The sequence below is a fragment of the Rutidosis leptorrhynchoides genome, chromosome 11, assembly GCF_046630445.1.
Source record: "Rutidosis leptorrhynchoides isolate AG116_Rl617_1_P2 chromosome 11, CSIRO_AGI_Rlap_v1, whole genome shotgun sequence".
Taxonomy (NCBI): domain Eukaryota; kingdom Viridiplantae; phylum Streptophyta; class Magnoliopsida; order Asterales; family Asteraceae; genus Rutidosis; species Rutidosis leptorrhynchoides.
The window spans coordinates 284,476,937-284,494,672 of NC_092343.1; positions in this window are offsets into that span (position 1 = coordinate 284,476,937).

Sequence of the window (17,736 nt, forward strand, 5' to 3'; positions counted from 1 at the left end):
ATAATTGTTGCGATTATTGTTGTAATTGTTGTTGTTGTTGTATTGGTGATTCTTATCACCGTTTTCCTCCCACTTTCTTTTGACTTGCTTCACATTGGCCTCTTCAGCAGTCTGTTCTTTAATTCTTTCTTCAATCTGGTTCACTAGTTTGTGAGCCATTCTACATGCCTGTTGTATGGAGGCGGGCTCGTGTGAACTTATATCTTCTTGGATTCTTTCCGGTAATCCTTTCACAAACGCGTCGATCTTCTCTTCCTCATCTTCGAATGCTCCCGGACACAATAGGCACAATTCTGTGAATCGTCTTTCGTACGTGGTAATATCAAATCCTTGGGTTCGTAACCCTCTAAGTTCTGTCTTGAGCTTATTGACCTCGGTTCTGGGACGGTACTTCTCGTTCATCAAGTGCTTGAATGCTGACCACGGTAGTGCGTACGCATCATCTTGTCCCACTTGCTCTAGATAGGTATTCCACCATGTTAACGCAGAACCTGTGAAGGTATGCGTAGCGTACTTCACTTTGTCCTCTTCAGTACACTTACTTATGGCAAACACCGATTCAACCTTCTCGGTCCACCGTTTCAATCCGATCGGTCCTTCGGTTCCATCAAATTCCAAAGGTTTGCAGGCAGTGAATTCTTTGTAGGTGCATCCTACACGATTTCCTGTACTGCTAGATCCAAGGTTATTGTTGGTATGTAGCGCAGCCTGTACTGCGGCTATGTTTGAAGCTAGAAAAGTACGGAATTCCTCTTCATTCATATTCACGGTGTGTCGAGTAGTCGGTGCCATTTCCTTCAAAATAGTTAAATGGAACAAGTTAATCATACAGAATATTAAGAGTAGTTAATAGTATTTCGTAGCATAATATGAACTCATTTATAAAAGCTTTTTCTTCATATTAGCGTTTTATAAGTTTAAATTCGGGTAGTACCTACCCGTTAAGTTCATACTTAGTAGCTAATATACAATTCAACTACTACAATTCTATATGAAAAACTGATTATAATAATATTTCGCGTTCAAACTTTTATACAATATTTTACAAACTTACAATACCGCTTATTTTACATAAAGCATGAAATATAGCACACAATAACTTTGATACAAGATAGTTGTGAAGACAATTCTAGCTAGTACACAAGTCGTTCAGCAAAGGCAATAAAGACACGTAATTCATACGTCCAGAAACAAGTCATGCATTCTGGTTTTACTAGGACTACTTCCCATCCTTGGTCTTGTGCAACATAACCGTTATGGCCGTTGATAAGACAGCGTGTTGTAACGTCATCAAAGGGACGAGGGTTACGTAATGTCCAACAGTCCCGTAATAATCTAAAAACCTCATTTCTTACCCCAATTACCGACTCCGTCACTTGTGGAAACGTTTTGTTTAATAGTTGTAGCCCGATGTTCTTGTTCTAACTTTGGTGAGAAGCGAACATTACTAATCCGTAAGCATAACATGCTTCTTTATGTTGCATGTTAGCCGCTTTTTCTAAATCACGAAGTCCAATATTCGGATATATTGAGTCAAAATAATTTCTTAACCCGTTGCGTAAAATAGCATTTGGGTTCCCCGCAATATATGCGTCAAAGTAAACACATCGTAACTTATGGGTTTCCCAATGTGATATCCCCCATCTTTCAAACGAAAGTCTCTTATAAACCAAGACATTCTTGGAACGTTCTTCGAATGTCTTACAAACTGATCTCGCCTTAAATAGTTGTGCCGAAGAATTCTGGCCGACTCTAGACAAGATTTCATCAATCATGTCTCCGGGTAGGTCTCTTAAAATATTGGGTTGTCTATCCATTTTGTGTTTTTAAACTGTAAAATAGACAAGAGTTAGATTCATAAAAAAAAATACTTATTAATACAAGCAATTTTTACATATATCATAAAGCATAAGAACACTATATTCCATATATTACACCACACGAATACAACTATCTTATTCCGACTCGCTCGTTTCTTCTTCTTCGATTTTGGTTCGTTTTGCCAAGTTTCTAAGGATATATGATGTTCCCCTAATACGAGCCGTCGTTGTCCACATTGGTTTAGAAAAACCTGGTGGTTTAGAGGTTCCCGGGTCATTGTTACAACTTAAGGACTTCGGGGGTTGACGATACATATAAAGTTCATCGGGGTTGGAATTAGATTTCTCTATTTTTATGCCCTTTCCCTTATTATTTTCTTTTGCCTTTTTAAATTCAGTTGGGGTAATTTCTATAACATCATCGGAATTCTCGTCGGAATCCGATTCATCGGAGAATTGGTAATCCTCCCAATATTTTGCTTCCTTGGCGGAAACACCATTGACCATAATTAACTTTGGTCGGTTGGTTGAGGATTTTCTTTTACTTAACCGTTTTATTATTTCCCCCACCGGTTCTATTTCTTCATCCGGTTCCGATTCTTCTTCCGGTTCCGATTCTTCTTCCGGTTCCGACTCTTCTTCCGGTTCCTCTTCGGGAACTTGTGAATCAGTCCACAAATCATTCCAATTTACATTTGACTCTTCATTATTATTAGGTGAGTCAATGGGACTTGTTCTAGAGGTAGACATCTATCACATAATATCAAACACGTTAAGAGATTAATATATCACATAATATTCATATGTTAAAAATATATAGTTTCCAACAAAAATGTTAAGCAATCATTTTTAAAGAAAACACGGTCGAAGTCCAGACTCACTAATGCATCCTAACAAACTCGATAAGACACACTAATGCAAATTTTCTGGTTCTCTAAGACCAACGCTCGGATACCAACTGAAATGTCCCGTTCTTATTGATTAAAAACGTTCCATATTAATTGATTTCGTTGCGAGGTTTTGACCTCTATATGAGACGTTTTTCAAAGACTGCATTCATTTTTAAACAAACCATAACCTTTATTTCACCAATAAAGGTTTAAAAAGCTTTACGTAGATTATCAAATAATGATAATCTAAAATATCCTGTTTACACACGACCATTACATAATGGTTTACAATACAAATATGTTACAACAAAATAAGTTTCTTGAATGCAGTTTTTACACAATATCATACAAGCATGGACTCCAAATCTTGTCCTTATTTAAGTATGCGACAGCGGAAGCTCTTAATAATCACCTGAGAATAAACATGCTTAAAACGTCAACAAAAATGTTGGTGAGTTATAGGTTTAACCTATATATATCAAATCGTAACAATAGACCACAAGATTTCATATTTCAATACACATCCCATACATAGAGATAAAAATCATTCATATGGTGAACACCTGGTAACCGACAATAACAAGATGCATATATAAGAATATCCCCATCATTCCGGGACACCCTTCGGATATGATATAAATTTCGAAGTACTAAAGCATCCGGTACTTTGGATGGGGTTTGTTAGGCCCAATAGATCTATCTTTAGGATTCGCGTCAATTAGGGTGTATGTTCCCTAATTCTTAGATTACCAGACTTAATAAAAAGGGGCATATTCGATTTCGATAATTCAACCATAGAATGTAGTTTCACGTACTTGTGTCTATTTTGTAAATCATTTATAAAACCTGCATGTATTCTCATCCCAAAAATATTAGATTTTAAAAGTGGGACTATAACTCACTTTCACAGATTTTTACTTCGTCGGGAAGTAAGACTTGGCCACTGGTTGATTCACGAACCTATAACAATATATACATATATATCAAAGTATGTTCAAAATATATTTACAACACTTTTAATATATTTTGATGTTTTAAGTTTATTAAGTCAGCTGTCCTCGTTAGTAACCTACAACTAGTTGTCCACAGTTAGATGTACAGAAATAAATCGATAAATATTATCTTGAATCAATCCACGACCCAGTGTATACGTATCTCAGTATTGATCACAACTCAAACTATATATATTTTGGAATCAACCTCAACCCTGTATAGCTAACTCCAACATTCACATATAGAGTGTCTATGGTTGTTCCGAAATATATATAGATGTGTCGACATGATAGGTCGAAACATTGTATACGTGTCTATGGTATCTCAAGATTACATAATATATAATACAAGTTGATTAAGTTATGGTTGGAATAGATTTGTTACCAATTTTCACGTAGCTAAAATGAGAAAAATTATCCAATCTTGTTTTACCCATAACTTCTTCATTTTAAATCCGTTTTGAGTGAATCAAATTGCTATGGTTTCATATTGAACTCTATTTTATGAATCTAAACAAAAAAAGTATAAGTTTCTAGTCGAGAAAATAAGTTACAAGTCGTTTTTGTAAAGGTAGTCATTTCAGTCGAAAGAACGACGTCTAGATGACCATTTTAGAAAACATACTTCCACTTTGAGTTTAACCATAATTTTTGGATATAGTTTCATGTTCATAATAAAAATCATTTTCTCAGAATAACAACTTTTAAATCAAAGTTTATCATAGTTTTTAATTAACTAACCCAAAACAGCCCGCGGTGTTACTACGACGGCGTAAATCCGGTTTTACGGTGTTTTTCGTGTTTCTAGGTTTTAAATCATTAAGTTAGCATATCATATAGATATAGAACATGTGTTTAGTTGATTTTAAAAGTCAAGTTAGAAGGATTAACTTTTGTTTGCGAACAAGTTTAGAATTAACTAAACTATGTTCTAGTGATTACAAGTTTAAACCTTCGAATAAGATAGCTTTATATGTATGAATCGAATGATGTTATGAACATCATTACTACCTTAAGTTCCTTGGATGAACCTACTGGAAAAGAGAAAAATGGATCTAGCTTCAATGGATCCTTGGATGGCTCAAAGTTCTTGAAGCAAAATCATGACACGAAAACAAGTTCAAGTAAGATCATCACTTGAAATAAGATTGTTATAGTTATAGAAATTGAACCAAAGTTTGAATATGATTATTACCTTGTATTAGAATGATAACCTACTGTAAGAAACAAAGATTTCTTGAGGTTGGATGATCACCTTACAAGATTGGAAGTGAGCTAGCAAACTTGAAAGTATTCTTGATTTTATGAAACTAGAACTTTTGAAATTTATGAAGAACACTTAGAACTTGAAGATAGAACTTGAGAGAGTTCAATTAGATGAAGAAAATTGAAGAATGAAAGTGTTTGTAGGTGTTTTTGGTCGTTGGTGTATGGATTAGATATAAAGGATGTGTAATTTTGTTTTCATGTAAATAAGTCATGAATGATTACTCATATTTTTGTAATCTTATGAGATATTTCATGCTAGTTGCCAAATGATGGTTCCCACATGTATTAGGTGACTCACATGGGCTGCTAAGAGCTGATCATTGGAGTGTATATACCAATAGTACATACATCTAAAAGCTGTGTATTGTACGAGTACGAATACGGGTGCATACGAGTAGAATTGTTGATGAAACTGAACGAGAATGTAATTGTAAGCATTTTTGTTAAGTAGAAGTATTTTGATAAGTGTATTGAAGTCTTTCAAAAGTTTATAAATACATATTAAAACACTACATGTATATACATTTTAACTGAGTCGTTAAGTCATCGTTAGTCGTTACATGTAAGTGTTGTTTTGAAACCTTTAGGTTAACGATCTTGTTAAATGTTGTTAACCCAATGTTTATAATATCAAAAGAGATTTTAAATTATTATATTATCATGATATTATGATGTACGAATATCTCTTAATATGATATATATACATTAAATGTCGTTACAACGATAAACGTTACATATATGTCTCGTTTCAAAATCATTAAGTTAGTAGTCTTGTTTTTACATATGTAGTTCATTGTTAATATAATTAATGATATGTTTAATTATCATAATATCATGTTAACTATATATATAACCATATATATGTCATCATATAGTTTTTTTACAAGTTTTAACGTTCGTGAATCACCGGTCAACTTGGGTGGTCAATTGTCTATATGAAACCTATTTCAATTAATCAAGTCTTAACAAGTTTGATTGCTTAACATGTTGGAAACATTTAATCATGTAAATATCAATCTCAATTAATATATATAAACATGGAAAAGTTCGGGTCACTACACGAGTCATCTACTGAAGATGAACTACGAGCTGTAATAGATAATGACACCTCGGATTTCACCCAATTGGGTAATAGAGGTGAAAACTTTGATCCCAAGAATAAACGGAAGGAAATGTTAGGAATTGTCCACCCTGTAGAAATATGTAAGTCGGTATATATCGATCCATTTGACCAAGAACCAGAAAAGAGATATATCCATTTACTAAAAGCTACACTTAAAAAAGAATTAAGTAGTGACGATCGGGTGGGTCTAAACTTTAAACCAATTGATATATTTTATACCACCCGAGATGTAAATAACTGGCTCACTATTTTAATTCGTGGAACTTATTCTACCGACTTCACATGTCGTCAGCTAAGTGTGGGGAAGTCTAAACCCACTTAACGTTAAATTAGGGGTTCGGGTTAGTACATAACTCGTTAACAAAAATGCATGATAAGTTAGGGTAAAAGACGCATTTTCAAAGATTAGCAAACAGTTCATAAAAGCAACCATTTTTGAAGAAAAACATGTGTAATAAAACAACAAAAGGAATGAACTATGAGGTGCGCCATCTATCATTCGATGATCTTTGTAATTACAAACTGGGTATTTTTAATCACTTTTCTACACTTATCACCCTCGTGAATTTATAATTAAAGTCTGATTTCATGCAAATGAGGGCATTGCATGATCTCAAGTGTAGGGAAGGGTTATAAATTCTCTCGGGTTTATACTTGGTTTATTTTCTAAATTTTGTGAAAATTTTAAAAAAATTTCAACTAAATGAATTCAAAATCATGTTTATACATATTTATGAACGATGAAAACTAGGTGTTAATACAGAAATTATCGTTACCTCGGAAAGGACATAAATTAAGAAATAACTAAAACGCTTGAATTTATTTATTAAGATATAAAAAGACGCATGAAAAAAGCCAAGTGTGGGGTGAATGTACCAAGTTATTCAATTAAAAACTATCTATCACATGTTTCTGTAAAGTTTATTGCAGGTGCTTTTCTTTTGGACTAAATTGACTGTTTTACCCGCAATATTATAATAAAGATAAAAGAAAAGATGGATCTACACGATGAATCAATTCCATCATTAAAAGGAAGTAAAGTCTTCCGAAAAAGACACGCGCTTCTTGATTTAGGTCAAGAAGTTGTCGTCCAGACCAGCTGTAGGTTGACGAAAAATCTAGAAAAGTCATCTCTAAAATCAGCATGAAATCCACAGACCTCAGCATCAAACAGGGTCGCCAAGTGGTCAGACTTATCCTAACCATGAGAGGATCTGTCTCGTAAAATGGGGAGGGCGCCGTGCAAATTAGCTTGATAAGACTAATGAATCAGATCCCCAGAAAGGATAATCTCCTTAAAGATTAAAAATCAGCTTTTAAGACTGATATTACTCAATCCTTGAGATTGACTTTAAAGATTGAGAATTACAAACTCATGGAATTCAATGATATCTAAACTCGAGCTTGAACGAGAAAAAATTTTGATCAAATTAAAACCGATTTGTTTTCTGAAAACCCATTTTTAATGCGTTCATTACCATTGAACGTAAAATCCTAGGAATTCACCTAGAATTCATTAGGTCACCTGAACCAAATCGGGTGTCAACCGTAAGAACGGTGGTTGCATAGCATGGTCAAAGATAGGACCTTGTGCCAGACCGAAAAACTATAGGGTGAGCTTTACTATTGCTCCTACCAAGGATAGTAATTGCATCCGACACGTTATAGACCATAATTAAAAGCATGTCATGGGACATTGCCTTAACAATTGCTTGTTCAACGCTTTCCTTTACAACCGGACGGTAGTTTACCGAAAGGTAATATTTGGAGCAAGTATACTGGCCGTGTTGCTTTCCCAATACAAGGTTAGCAAGTGGGTGACACAAAACCGCAAGTTTTGAGCTAAAATTTTCAAATCTGAAACCCACCAAACCCACAAAAACAATTTGCAAACACCGGTGAAGGGTTATTCCGGAAAACTTATCTAGGGTAAAAGCTAGATTGAATTTTCAAAAGATCAAATGTTTTCATAAAGATCCAATTTCCTTAAAGGATCTAAATTTTCATAGTCATGTGGGACTGTAAACGACGTCGTTACTATCATTTTTATACCACTGTATCAAAATCACTGATGTATAAAGTGTGAGAATAAAAAAGTGATTCGAGTGAAGTGTGATTTTATTTCAAGTTATGTATTGCTTGAGGACAAGCAACGTTTAAGTGTGGGGATATTTGATAGTGCTCCAAATGAACATATATTTAGTAGCAATATCCTCCCAATATGTAAATTATTTAGTTATAATTGTCCTATTTTAAGTTGTAATCGTTTATATTTAATAAGTGCGAAGACAAAAGGCGAAAACGACGATTTGAAGACGCAAATGACCAAAAAGCTCAAATGTACAAGATACAATCCAAGTGGTTCAATTTATTGATAAGAAATGTCTAAAAATGACAAAAGTACAAGTTGCGGAACGCAAAGTACAAGATATTAAATTATACGAAAGGACGTTCGAAAATCCGGAACCGGGACCTGAGCCAACTATCAACGCCCGACGCAACGGACCAAAAATTATGAGTCTACTATGAACAAGAATATAATATAATATTTAAATAATTATATAAATTATTTATTTATTATCTATTTAATTAAATATAACGTCGACAAGCTAGCAAACAAAGCAATTGGGCATGGCCAGGCTGGCCATGCGATCGCATGAGATTAACACTGAGAACTCATGCGATCGCATGAGCCTCAGGATCAGACCACATCTATAAAAGGCAACGAGTTTTGGACACAAAAAATAATAATAATAATACTCCTCTGTAATGATAATATATATATATATATATATATATATATATATATATATATATATATATATATATATATATATATTAATTATATAGTATAGTTTTATATTAGATTAGTTTTGGGTTATGCAAAGGTTATTTTACTTATTTTAAAGTCGGAGCTCTGTCCGTGTAACACTACGCGATAAATAATCAATGTAAGCTATGTTCTCCTTTTTAAATTAATGTCTCGTACTTAAGTTATTATTATGCTTATTTAAGATGAAAGTATTCATGATGTTGGACTAAAAATAATTAAAATTGGGTAATTGGGCATTGTACCATAATTGGGGTTTGGACAAAAGAACGACACTTGTGAAAATTAGACTATGGTGTAGCGACCCGACAAAATCGTCATTGACGGCGCCGTCTACTTAGATCCCGTTACGTGGTCATAAGTCCTTACGATGACGTTTGACCAAAATATGTCGCATTCATTTCAAATGTAAAGGACGTTTCAAGTTTACAAAAGTAGTTCAACGACTAGTTACATTACAATGTTTAACGTACAATTGAAACCTATGCGACACAATTTAAAAGCAAGTCAAAGGGCTCCAAATATGCATGTATACTCGACATCCAAGCAAGTATCAAAAAGAGTGCGGAAGCATGTATCATATAGCATTCAGGGACCTGAGAAAACATAGAGAATCTGTCAATGAGTATGTAAGTAAAATAAGTTGAACCACAAGTTATAGTATAAGTCAATTTTCCAAATCGTTTGAATTCCATAAGTATTGTTGTTTACCGAGCACCCAATTATCAAAGCTTAACCGTATCATTTACCTCAGCATAAAAGTGTTAGAACATACACCGTACCAGAATATATTTCATTCGCTTAACGGTAGCGAACCGTCCGAATGAGGGTTAGTCAAACCCGTATGGATCCACACAACATAGTCTCGCTTACACCATCTGATGTAATTAATGATAATTGAATTGAGGGTTTTCGTTCAAACTCGTCCGTATCTTTGTATTCGTATTCGTGTTCGATGTATAAAAGTATGAAAGGTATATATACATATGAAATGTATATAAGTATGTAACGTATATGTTTCTCAGCCCACGATTTAAAATATAAAAGTTGTTAAAAATGTGGGACTATGATCTCACCTTGAGTGCGAGAGTAAAAAGACACTTCAACAAGTACCGTGCAAAGTACAAACGCTAGTCTTGACCTAAACAATTAGGGTTGTATCAATAACGGTAAACACGATCGGTCAAAGATGTTCAATTAGTCCTATGGCTCGTTACGACTCGATTATATAGCATGTGAATCAAATTGTCAAGTTTCATGGAAGATACAAGTAAAGAATCAGGTTAGAAATATTGCATAATCATCTGGTTAAGTTTGGCAAAAAGTCAAACTTGGGTCGGTCAAAGTCAACGAAAAAGTCAACACGTTCGGATCGGGTCTCCAACTATTTTCCTGAGCTTAGAAATCATATATGAGCATGTTGGCCAAGTTTCATGTTGATTGGGGGTGCGTAGCATAATTAGAATTAAGCAAAAATTGACATTTTTGGGCAGTCTGCCTCAGATGCGCCGCATCCAAGGCAGATGCGCCGCATCTGTGTCTGGTGCAGCAATTCTGGGGCAGTTTAACACTTAGACGATTTCAACTTCAAACGATCATAACTTTTGACTCGTTAACATTCAAAACACGTATCTTATATTGTTAGAAAGGTAATTTAAAGAGGAATACAACTAAACACATTTCATGAATTCCATCATTAACAACAATGAAAACCTCAATAAATGATCGTTAAATATTCAAAATCGAAGTTTCAAGTTCATAAAACGCATTTCTTGACTCGGGAATCCAATTTACACATACGATACGCCGTTTTGAAGGTAATGAAACATACAATACAACTAATCACTAACTAATAACATTTCATGGCATTCAAAGCATCAAAAGGTCATTTTAGAGTTCATCAAACCCTAATCAAAATCATGAATTCAACCATTTTGTAAATGAAGCTTTTCTAAATCAACCTACACATCAAAATGAAGCTAATGATGCTAGTAACACATATAATACATGAACTTTAACATTTAAACAATATTTAATCAACCAAAAGCAAGGATTAAACACACTCATTTCAAATGTTCAAACTAGTTACTCAAAACAACAAATCGAGCAAACAAAACATGTATTCATGTTAGACTTGAGCCATAGACACTAATTAATAACTTTATAAGTCAAAAACATCAAGAACACAAAATCTAGTGATTTTAGAAAGTTACCCAAATGAGATGAAATTGGTATCAAGTTGTAGAGGATGAAGAGAGGATTACAAATATGTAATTTGTTTTGATGTTAGCCTCCAAAATCGGATTTAGATGATGAATCTTGTTTGAGTTCTTGAGAGAAAATGGAAGTATGAAAAAGAAAGAAAGAGAGAAATGAGAGGAGGAGGTTGAAGGTTTGACTAGTTGACCTAGTCAAATCTTTGGCCTCTTTGCAAGTTTAGTCCCTCTTGTTCGGGTGCGGGTGCGTGAATTAACCAAACGAATTATTTAAATTTTACGAGAGTACGGGAGACGTTATAATCCAATAACAAAATTATTAAGAATGTTAGCTAATGGAGGATACGAATCTAGTTACGAAGGATATTATTAAAATAAAAAGACGGGCGTTAAAATAATTTAACGGAAAAATGCGGGATGTTACATTACCCACACCTTAAAGGAAATTTCGTCCCGAAATTTAGTAGGAAGTAATTATCGATGTCTCTTACTCGAGACCTTACGTTGTCAATGCTATGAATAAGTGAAGATACATCCTTAGGCATTCTCATGAACTTTGACATTCGGGATTTCAGGTTATATTAAGGCTTGATTTTACGATCCACAATTTCAACCAGTTTTCCCACGAAGGGGAGTTTTTCATCAATAGTAAGTTTATGTAGAAGGATAGCACGTTCCTGTTACGCAGGATACGTCTCTAAGTTTGTTACATGAAATGTAAGGTAAACGGAAACCTTAATTGAGTCAGGAGACCTAAACGGTAGGAGGCGGTTCCTATACGCCCTAAGATTTTAGAAGGATCAATATTGCGGATATAACTTCCCTTGATTTCCCGAACGGATTACACCTTTTACAGGTGCGGTTTTTCAATATTACACGATTGCTGGCTTGGAATTTGGAAGGTTTATGCCTAACATTTGTATAGTCCTTTTTGGCGACTACGGGCCGTCTCAAGCCCTTCTCGGACATGAACTATCTCAACGGTCGTTTCTTGAATGATTTCGGATTCGGTGATTTGCTTGCCACATGCTTTGGTCCAATGAATAGGGGTATAACATTTGCGGTCACATAGGGTTTCGGAAGTGCGGCGTTAATACACGAATGGTAACTACCGTAGTGAGAGGAATCAACTAAAAGCGACAATACGAGTTGGTAACCTTTCTTTCCTAGATTTGAATCGTGTGTTTGATTGTTCCGTCAGTTTGTGGATGATACGTGGTACTCATGTTTAAACGTGTTCCTAAGGCTTCTTGTAACACTAGAAGTGAAACGAGTATTTCGATCTGGGATAATTAACAATGGTACACCGTGTTGGAATAGAATTTCTTAAGATATGTTCGAACAAGTTAGTTAGGGCTCGAAAGCGTCTGTTAGGACAAGTTTCTTATCGGCTACTGAAAACGTTCGTCTAGGCCATCCCCCCTCGTGGCGAATACTAGTAATACATGAAGAGTCTCTCTCTCCGTTGAGGATTTAGATATAAAGGTTTCCTTATACGGAAGTACGAGCGAAAAGATAGGAGTGAAATGAGAACTTAGAACAGGATGAGTTTACGTCTTGAGGTAGCCACATCGCGCATCTAGTGGTCAAATGTTGAGACAGGGTGGGAAACGAGATAGTACACGTAGTTGTATAGTTCGGAGTTGAGTAGTAATACTAGACGGTAACGGTGAAATAACAGAGTTATGTAATGTGGTACGTGATGACGAGAAGGTTGATTGAATCCATAATTAAGTACTCAAATTCTTCGTGTAAAATGACGAATTTCAGTTTACTTGATTTCGAGTTGAGAGAGTATGCCTTTCAGGCGTTCAAGTAGAAATATTTCCATTTTTGGTTCCATCTTGTGCTATACGAATTTAGCTAGCAAAGTTGGTGTGAATAATCACGGTCAAGGTCCGGGAATGGAGAGGTTTAAATTTCCCTTAGTGAGTTAACGAGGTTAAAGATCGTACAACGCGAGAAGAAGTCGGAAATGAATCTTCGGTAATAACCAGCGAGATCTAAGATTTTACGAATACAAGTCAGAGTTGTGAGGGTTTCCCGATTACGTGTGGCTTCGATTGCGAGATTTATTGTAATACCCTGACCACCAACAACATGGTCTAGAAATTGGACTTTGTTTAACCAAAGTTCACACTTGGAGATTTTTGGTATAGAGTTGCTCTTTCCTCAAGAGTTCAAGCGTAAGACAAAGATGTTGTTCGTTTTCTTCTTTGCTTGAATTGAATAGGTTAAAAACATCACCTATGAATATGATGACGGATCTGTCTAGATAAGTTTACATATGCGACCCATCAGGCCCATGAATACGGATGAAGCCTTTGTTAAACTGAACGACACTATAAGAAATTCATAACTATTGTAACGAATTTTGAAAACCGTTTTGGAGATAACCGGAATGGGGGTCGATTTTGGAATACACACGGAATTCTTGTGATTGATCAAGAGGTCATCGGTATGAGAAAGAGAATATCGGTTCTTAACCAGAAATTATTTAGTTCATGATAATCTATACACATGTAAGGGATCATTTTCTTCTTAACGAATAGGTTTTGAGTTCCCTAGTTCTATAGGTGTCAAGTCAAAATTCAAATTCTCCACCCAAAAAGTTTAACGTAATAGTTTTCCGTCGGTCACTTGAATGGCATAGGTAGTGTCTAGGGGATATGGTGGTGTGCAAAGAGTACGAGTCAAGGCCTTGGTTATAAAACGTCTAACGGTACCCGAATTGAATAAACATGAAATATAAGGGTTGTTGAGAAGAAACGTACCCGTGACTAGTTGTCATCTCGGGCTTCCTCGGTGTTAATGTTGAAAGCTCGGCCGCGTGTATTGGGGTTTGTCTTCTTCTCCGGGCACGCATTCTTAAAATGACCCGGTTGGCCACATTCGAAACAAACGCCCGTCCGGTGTGCATTGGGCGCCTTTTGGGTGACGGGGGTGACACTCCTACAACCGTTGGCCGTATGACCACTTCCTTAGCACCGGTGGCAAGTTAACTTACCACATTCACCATAATGATGGTTGCGGCATTTGTTGCAAAATGGTTTGCTACATTCGCCATAATGATGTTTGTGGTACTTGTTGCAAGATGGTAGACTTCTGGCATAGCCTTTCTTGTCGTTGGAGGTGAAAGACTTCTTGGCGGGGTTGTTGTTGTAGTTTCTCAATTCGGGGGCTTCCCATTTTCTTTTGTTGCCACCCGACTTATCCTCGGCTTTATATGCAGACACCTCAATTTCGTCCACCGTTTCGATCAATTGGTGGGCCATATTCAAAGTCTCTTGGTGATTAGCGGGTTTGGATGACATTACTCCTTGTTTGATGCTCTTGGGAAGACCATCTATGTAAAGCTCAACCCTTAGAGACTCGGTACTCACGAGATTTGGGCACATCAAGGCTAGCTCAGAAAATCGTTGATTATAGGCCTTTAGGTCATTCCCGACCGCTTTTAAAGTTCTTAGCTCGTGTTTAAGCTTGCAGGTCTCTTCACGCGGGAAGTATTCGGTGATCATCTTTCCTCTTAAGTCGGCCCAAGAGAGAGCGTGGGCTTTGTGGATACCCACTGATTGTACATACGTATTCCACCATGTGAGAGCGATACCGGCGAAGGTGTGAGTGGAAAATCTGACCTTGTCTTGGTCCCGACAACCGCTTATGCTAAAGACGGCTTCCGTTTGCTCAAACCATCAGGTGAGCACGACCGGTCCCCCGGTTCCATCAAAAGTGTGAGGTTTGCACCCCATGAAGTTCTTATAGGAGCACCCTTCGTTTGAATTACCGGCTCCATTGTTGTTGTTGTTGTTGTGATTGTTGTTATTGTTATTGTTGTTGGAAGAGTGACCGGCCATGGTCGCATCCACGGCGGTGGCTATCATTCGTTGTAGAGCTTGTTCGGGAGTTTTGGGAGGAGCGCATCGACGAGCCATTGTTCCTTCAAGACACAAGAATATCATTGGTTAGTATTCTCAATAATACCAACCGTGATATGGAATAAGGATAAAGAGAAAATTTCCTTAACCCGCCTTATATTCTTTATGTCATAATGTCGGAACGTCCATGTGAACCACCGTAATATAATCCCGGAAATTATATTACCCTGATTCACATGTGCATTTAACATTACTTCATAAAGTCAAGGTGGCGTGTCAATCAAATTTAACAACGTGATATCAAGATCGAATAAGAGTTAGATATGATAGGAGAGTTCGAGTATAATGCACAAATAGTCAAGTAGTTCCTACTTCAGTCTATATGCCGGTTGTAGTCTAGATTCACTAATGTACCCTATGACTCGGGGTCGACACCAATGAACTCTAAATCCCTACAACCAACACTCTGATACCATCTGTAGCGACTCGACAAAATCGTCATTGACGGCGCCGTCTACTTAGGTCCCGTTACGTGGTCATAAGTCCTTAAGATGACGTTTGACCAAAATATGTCGCATTCATTTCAAATGTAAAGGACGTTTCAAGTTTACAAAAGTAGTTCAACAACTAGTTACATTACAATGTTTAACGTACAATTGAAACCTATGCGACACAATTTAAAAGCAAGTCAAAGGGCTCCAAATATGCATGTATACTCGACATCCAAGAAAGTATCAAAAAGAGTGCGGAAGCATGTATCATATAGCATTCAGGGACCTGAGAAAACATAGAGAATCTGTCAACGAAAACGTTGGTGAAATCATAGGTTTAGTAAATGAGTATGTAAGTAAAATAAGTTGAACCACAAGTTATAGTATAAGTCGATTTTCCGAATCGTTTGAATTCCATAAGTATTGTTGTTTACCGAGCACCCAATTATCAAAGCTTAACCGTATCATTTACCTGAGCATAAAAGTGTTAGAACATACACCGTACCAGAATATATTTCATTCGCTTAACGGTAGCGAACCGTCCGAATGAGGGTTAGTCAAACCCGTATGGATCCACACAACATAGTCTCGCTTACACCATCTAATGTAATTAATGATAATTGAATTGAGGGTTTTCGTTCAAACTCGTCTGTATCTTTGTATTCGTATTCGTGTTCGATGTATAAAAGTATGAAAGGTATATATACATATGAAATGTATATAAGTATGTAACGTATATGTTTCTCAGCCCACGATTTAAAATATAAAAGTTGTTGAAAATGTGGGACTATGATCTCACCTTGAGTGCGAGAGTAAAAAGACACTTCAACAAGTACCGTGCAAAGTACAAACGCTAGTCTTGACCTAAACAATTAGGGTTGTATCAATAACGGTAAACACGATCGGTCAAAGATGTTCAATTAGTCCTATGGCTCGTTACGACTCGATTATATAGCATGTGAATCAAATTGTCAAGTTTCATGGAAGATACAAGTAAAGAATCAGGTTAGAAAGATTGCATAATCATCTGGTTAAGTTTGGCAAAAAGTCAAACTTGGGTCGGGTCAAAGTCAACAAAAAAGTCAACACGTTCGGGTCGGGTCTCGAACTATTTTCCTGAGCTTAGAAATCATATATGAGCATGTTGGCCAAGTTTCATGTTGATCGGGGGTGCGTAGCATACTTAGAATTAAGCGAAAATTGACATTTTTGGGCATTCTGCCTCAGATTCACCGCATCCAAGGCAGATGCGCCGCATCTGTGTCTGGTGCAGCAATTCTGGGGCAGTTTAACACTTAGACGATTTCAACTTCAAACGATCATAACTTTTGACTCGTTAACATTCAAAACACGTATCTTATATCGTTGGAAAGGTAATTTAAAGAGAAATACAACTAAACACATTTCATGAATCAATTCCATCAATAACAATAATGAAAACCTCAATAAATGATCGTTAAATATTCAAAATCGAAGTTTCAAGTTCATAAAACGCATTTCTTGACTCGGGAATCCAATTTACACATACGATATGCCGTTTTGAAGGTAATGAAACATACAATACAACTAATCACTAACTAATAACATTTCATGGCATTCAAAGCATCAAAAGTTCGTTTTAGAGTTCATCAAACCCTAATCAAAATCATGAATTCAACCATTTTGTAAATGAAGCTTTTCTAAATCAACCTACACATCAAAATGAAGCTAATGATGCTAGTAACACATATAATACATGAACTTTAACATTTAAACAATATTTATTCAACCAAAAGCAAGGATTAAACACACACATTTCAAATGTTCAAACTAGTTACTCAAAACAACAAATCGAGCAAACAAAACATGTATTCATGTTAGACTTGAGCCATAGACACTAATTAACAACTTTATAAGTCAAAAACATCAAGAACACAAAATCTAGTGATTTTAGAAAGTTACCTAAATGAGATGAAATTGGTATCAAGTTGTAGAGGATGAAGAGAGGATTCCAAATATGTAATTTGTTTTGATGTTAGCCTCCAAAATTGGATTTAGATGATGAATCTTGTTTGAGTTCTTGAGAGAAAATGGAAGTACGAAAAAGAAAGAAAGAGAGAAATGAGAGGAGGAGGTTGAAGGTTTGACTAGTTGACCTAGTCAAATCTTTGGCCTCTTTGCAAGTTTAGTCCCTCTTGTTCGGGTGCGGGTGCGTGAATTAACCAAACGAATTATTTGAATTTCACGAGAG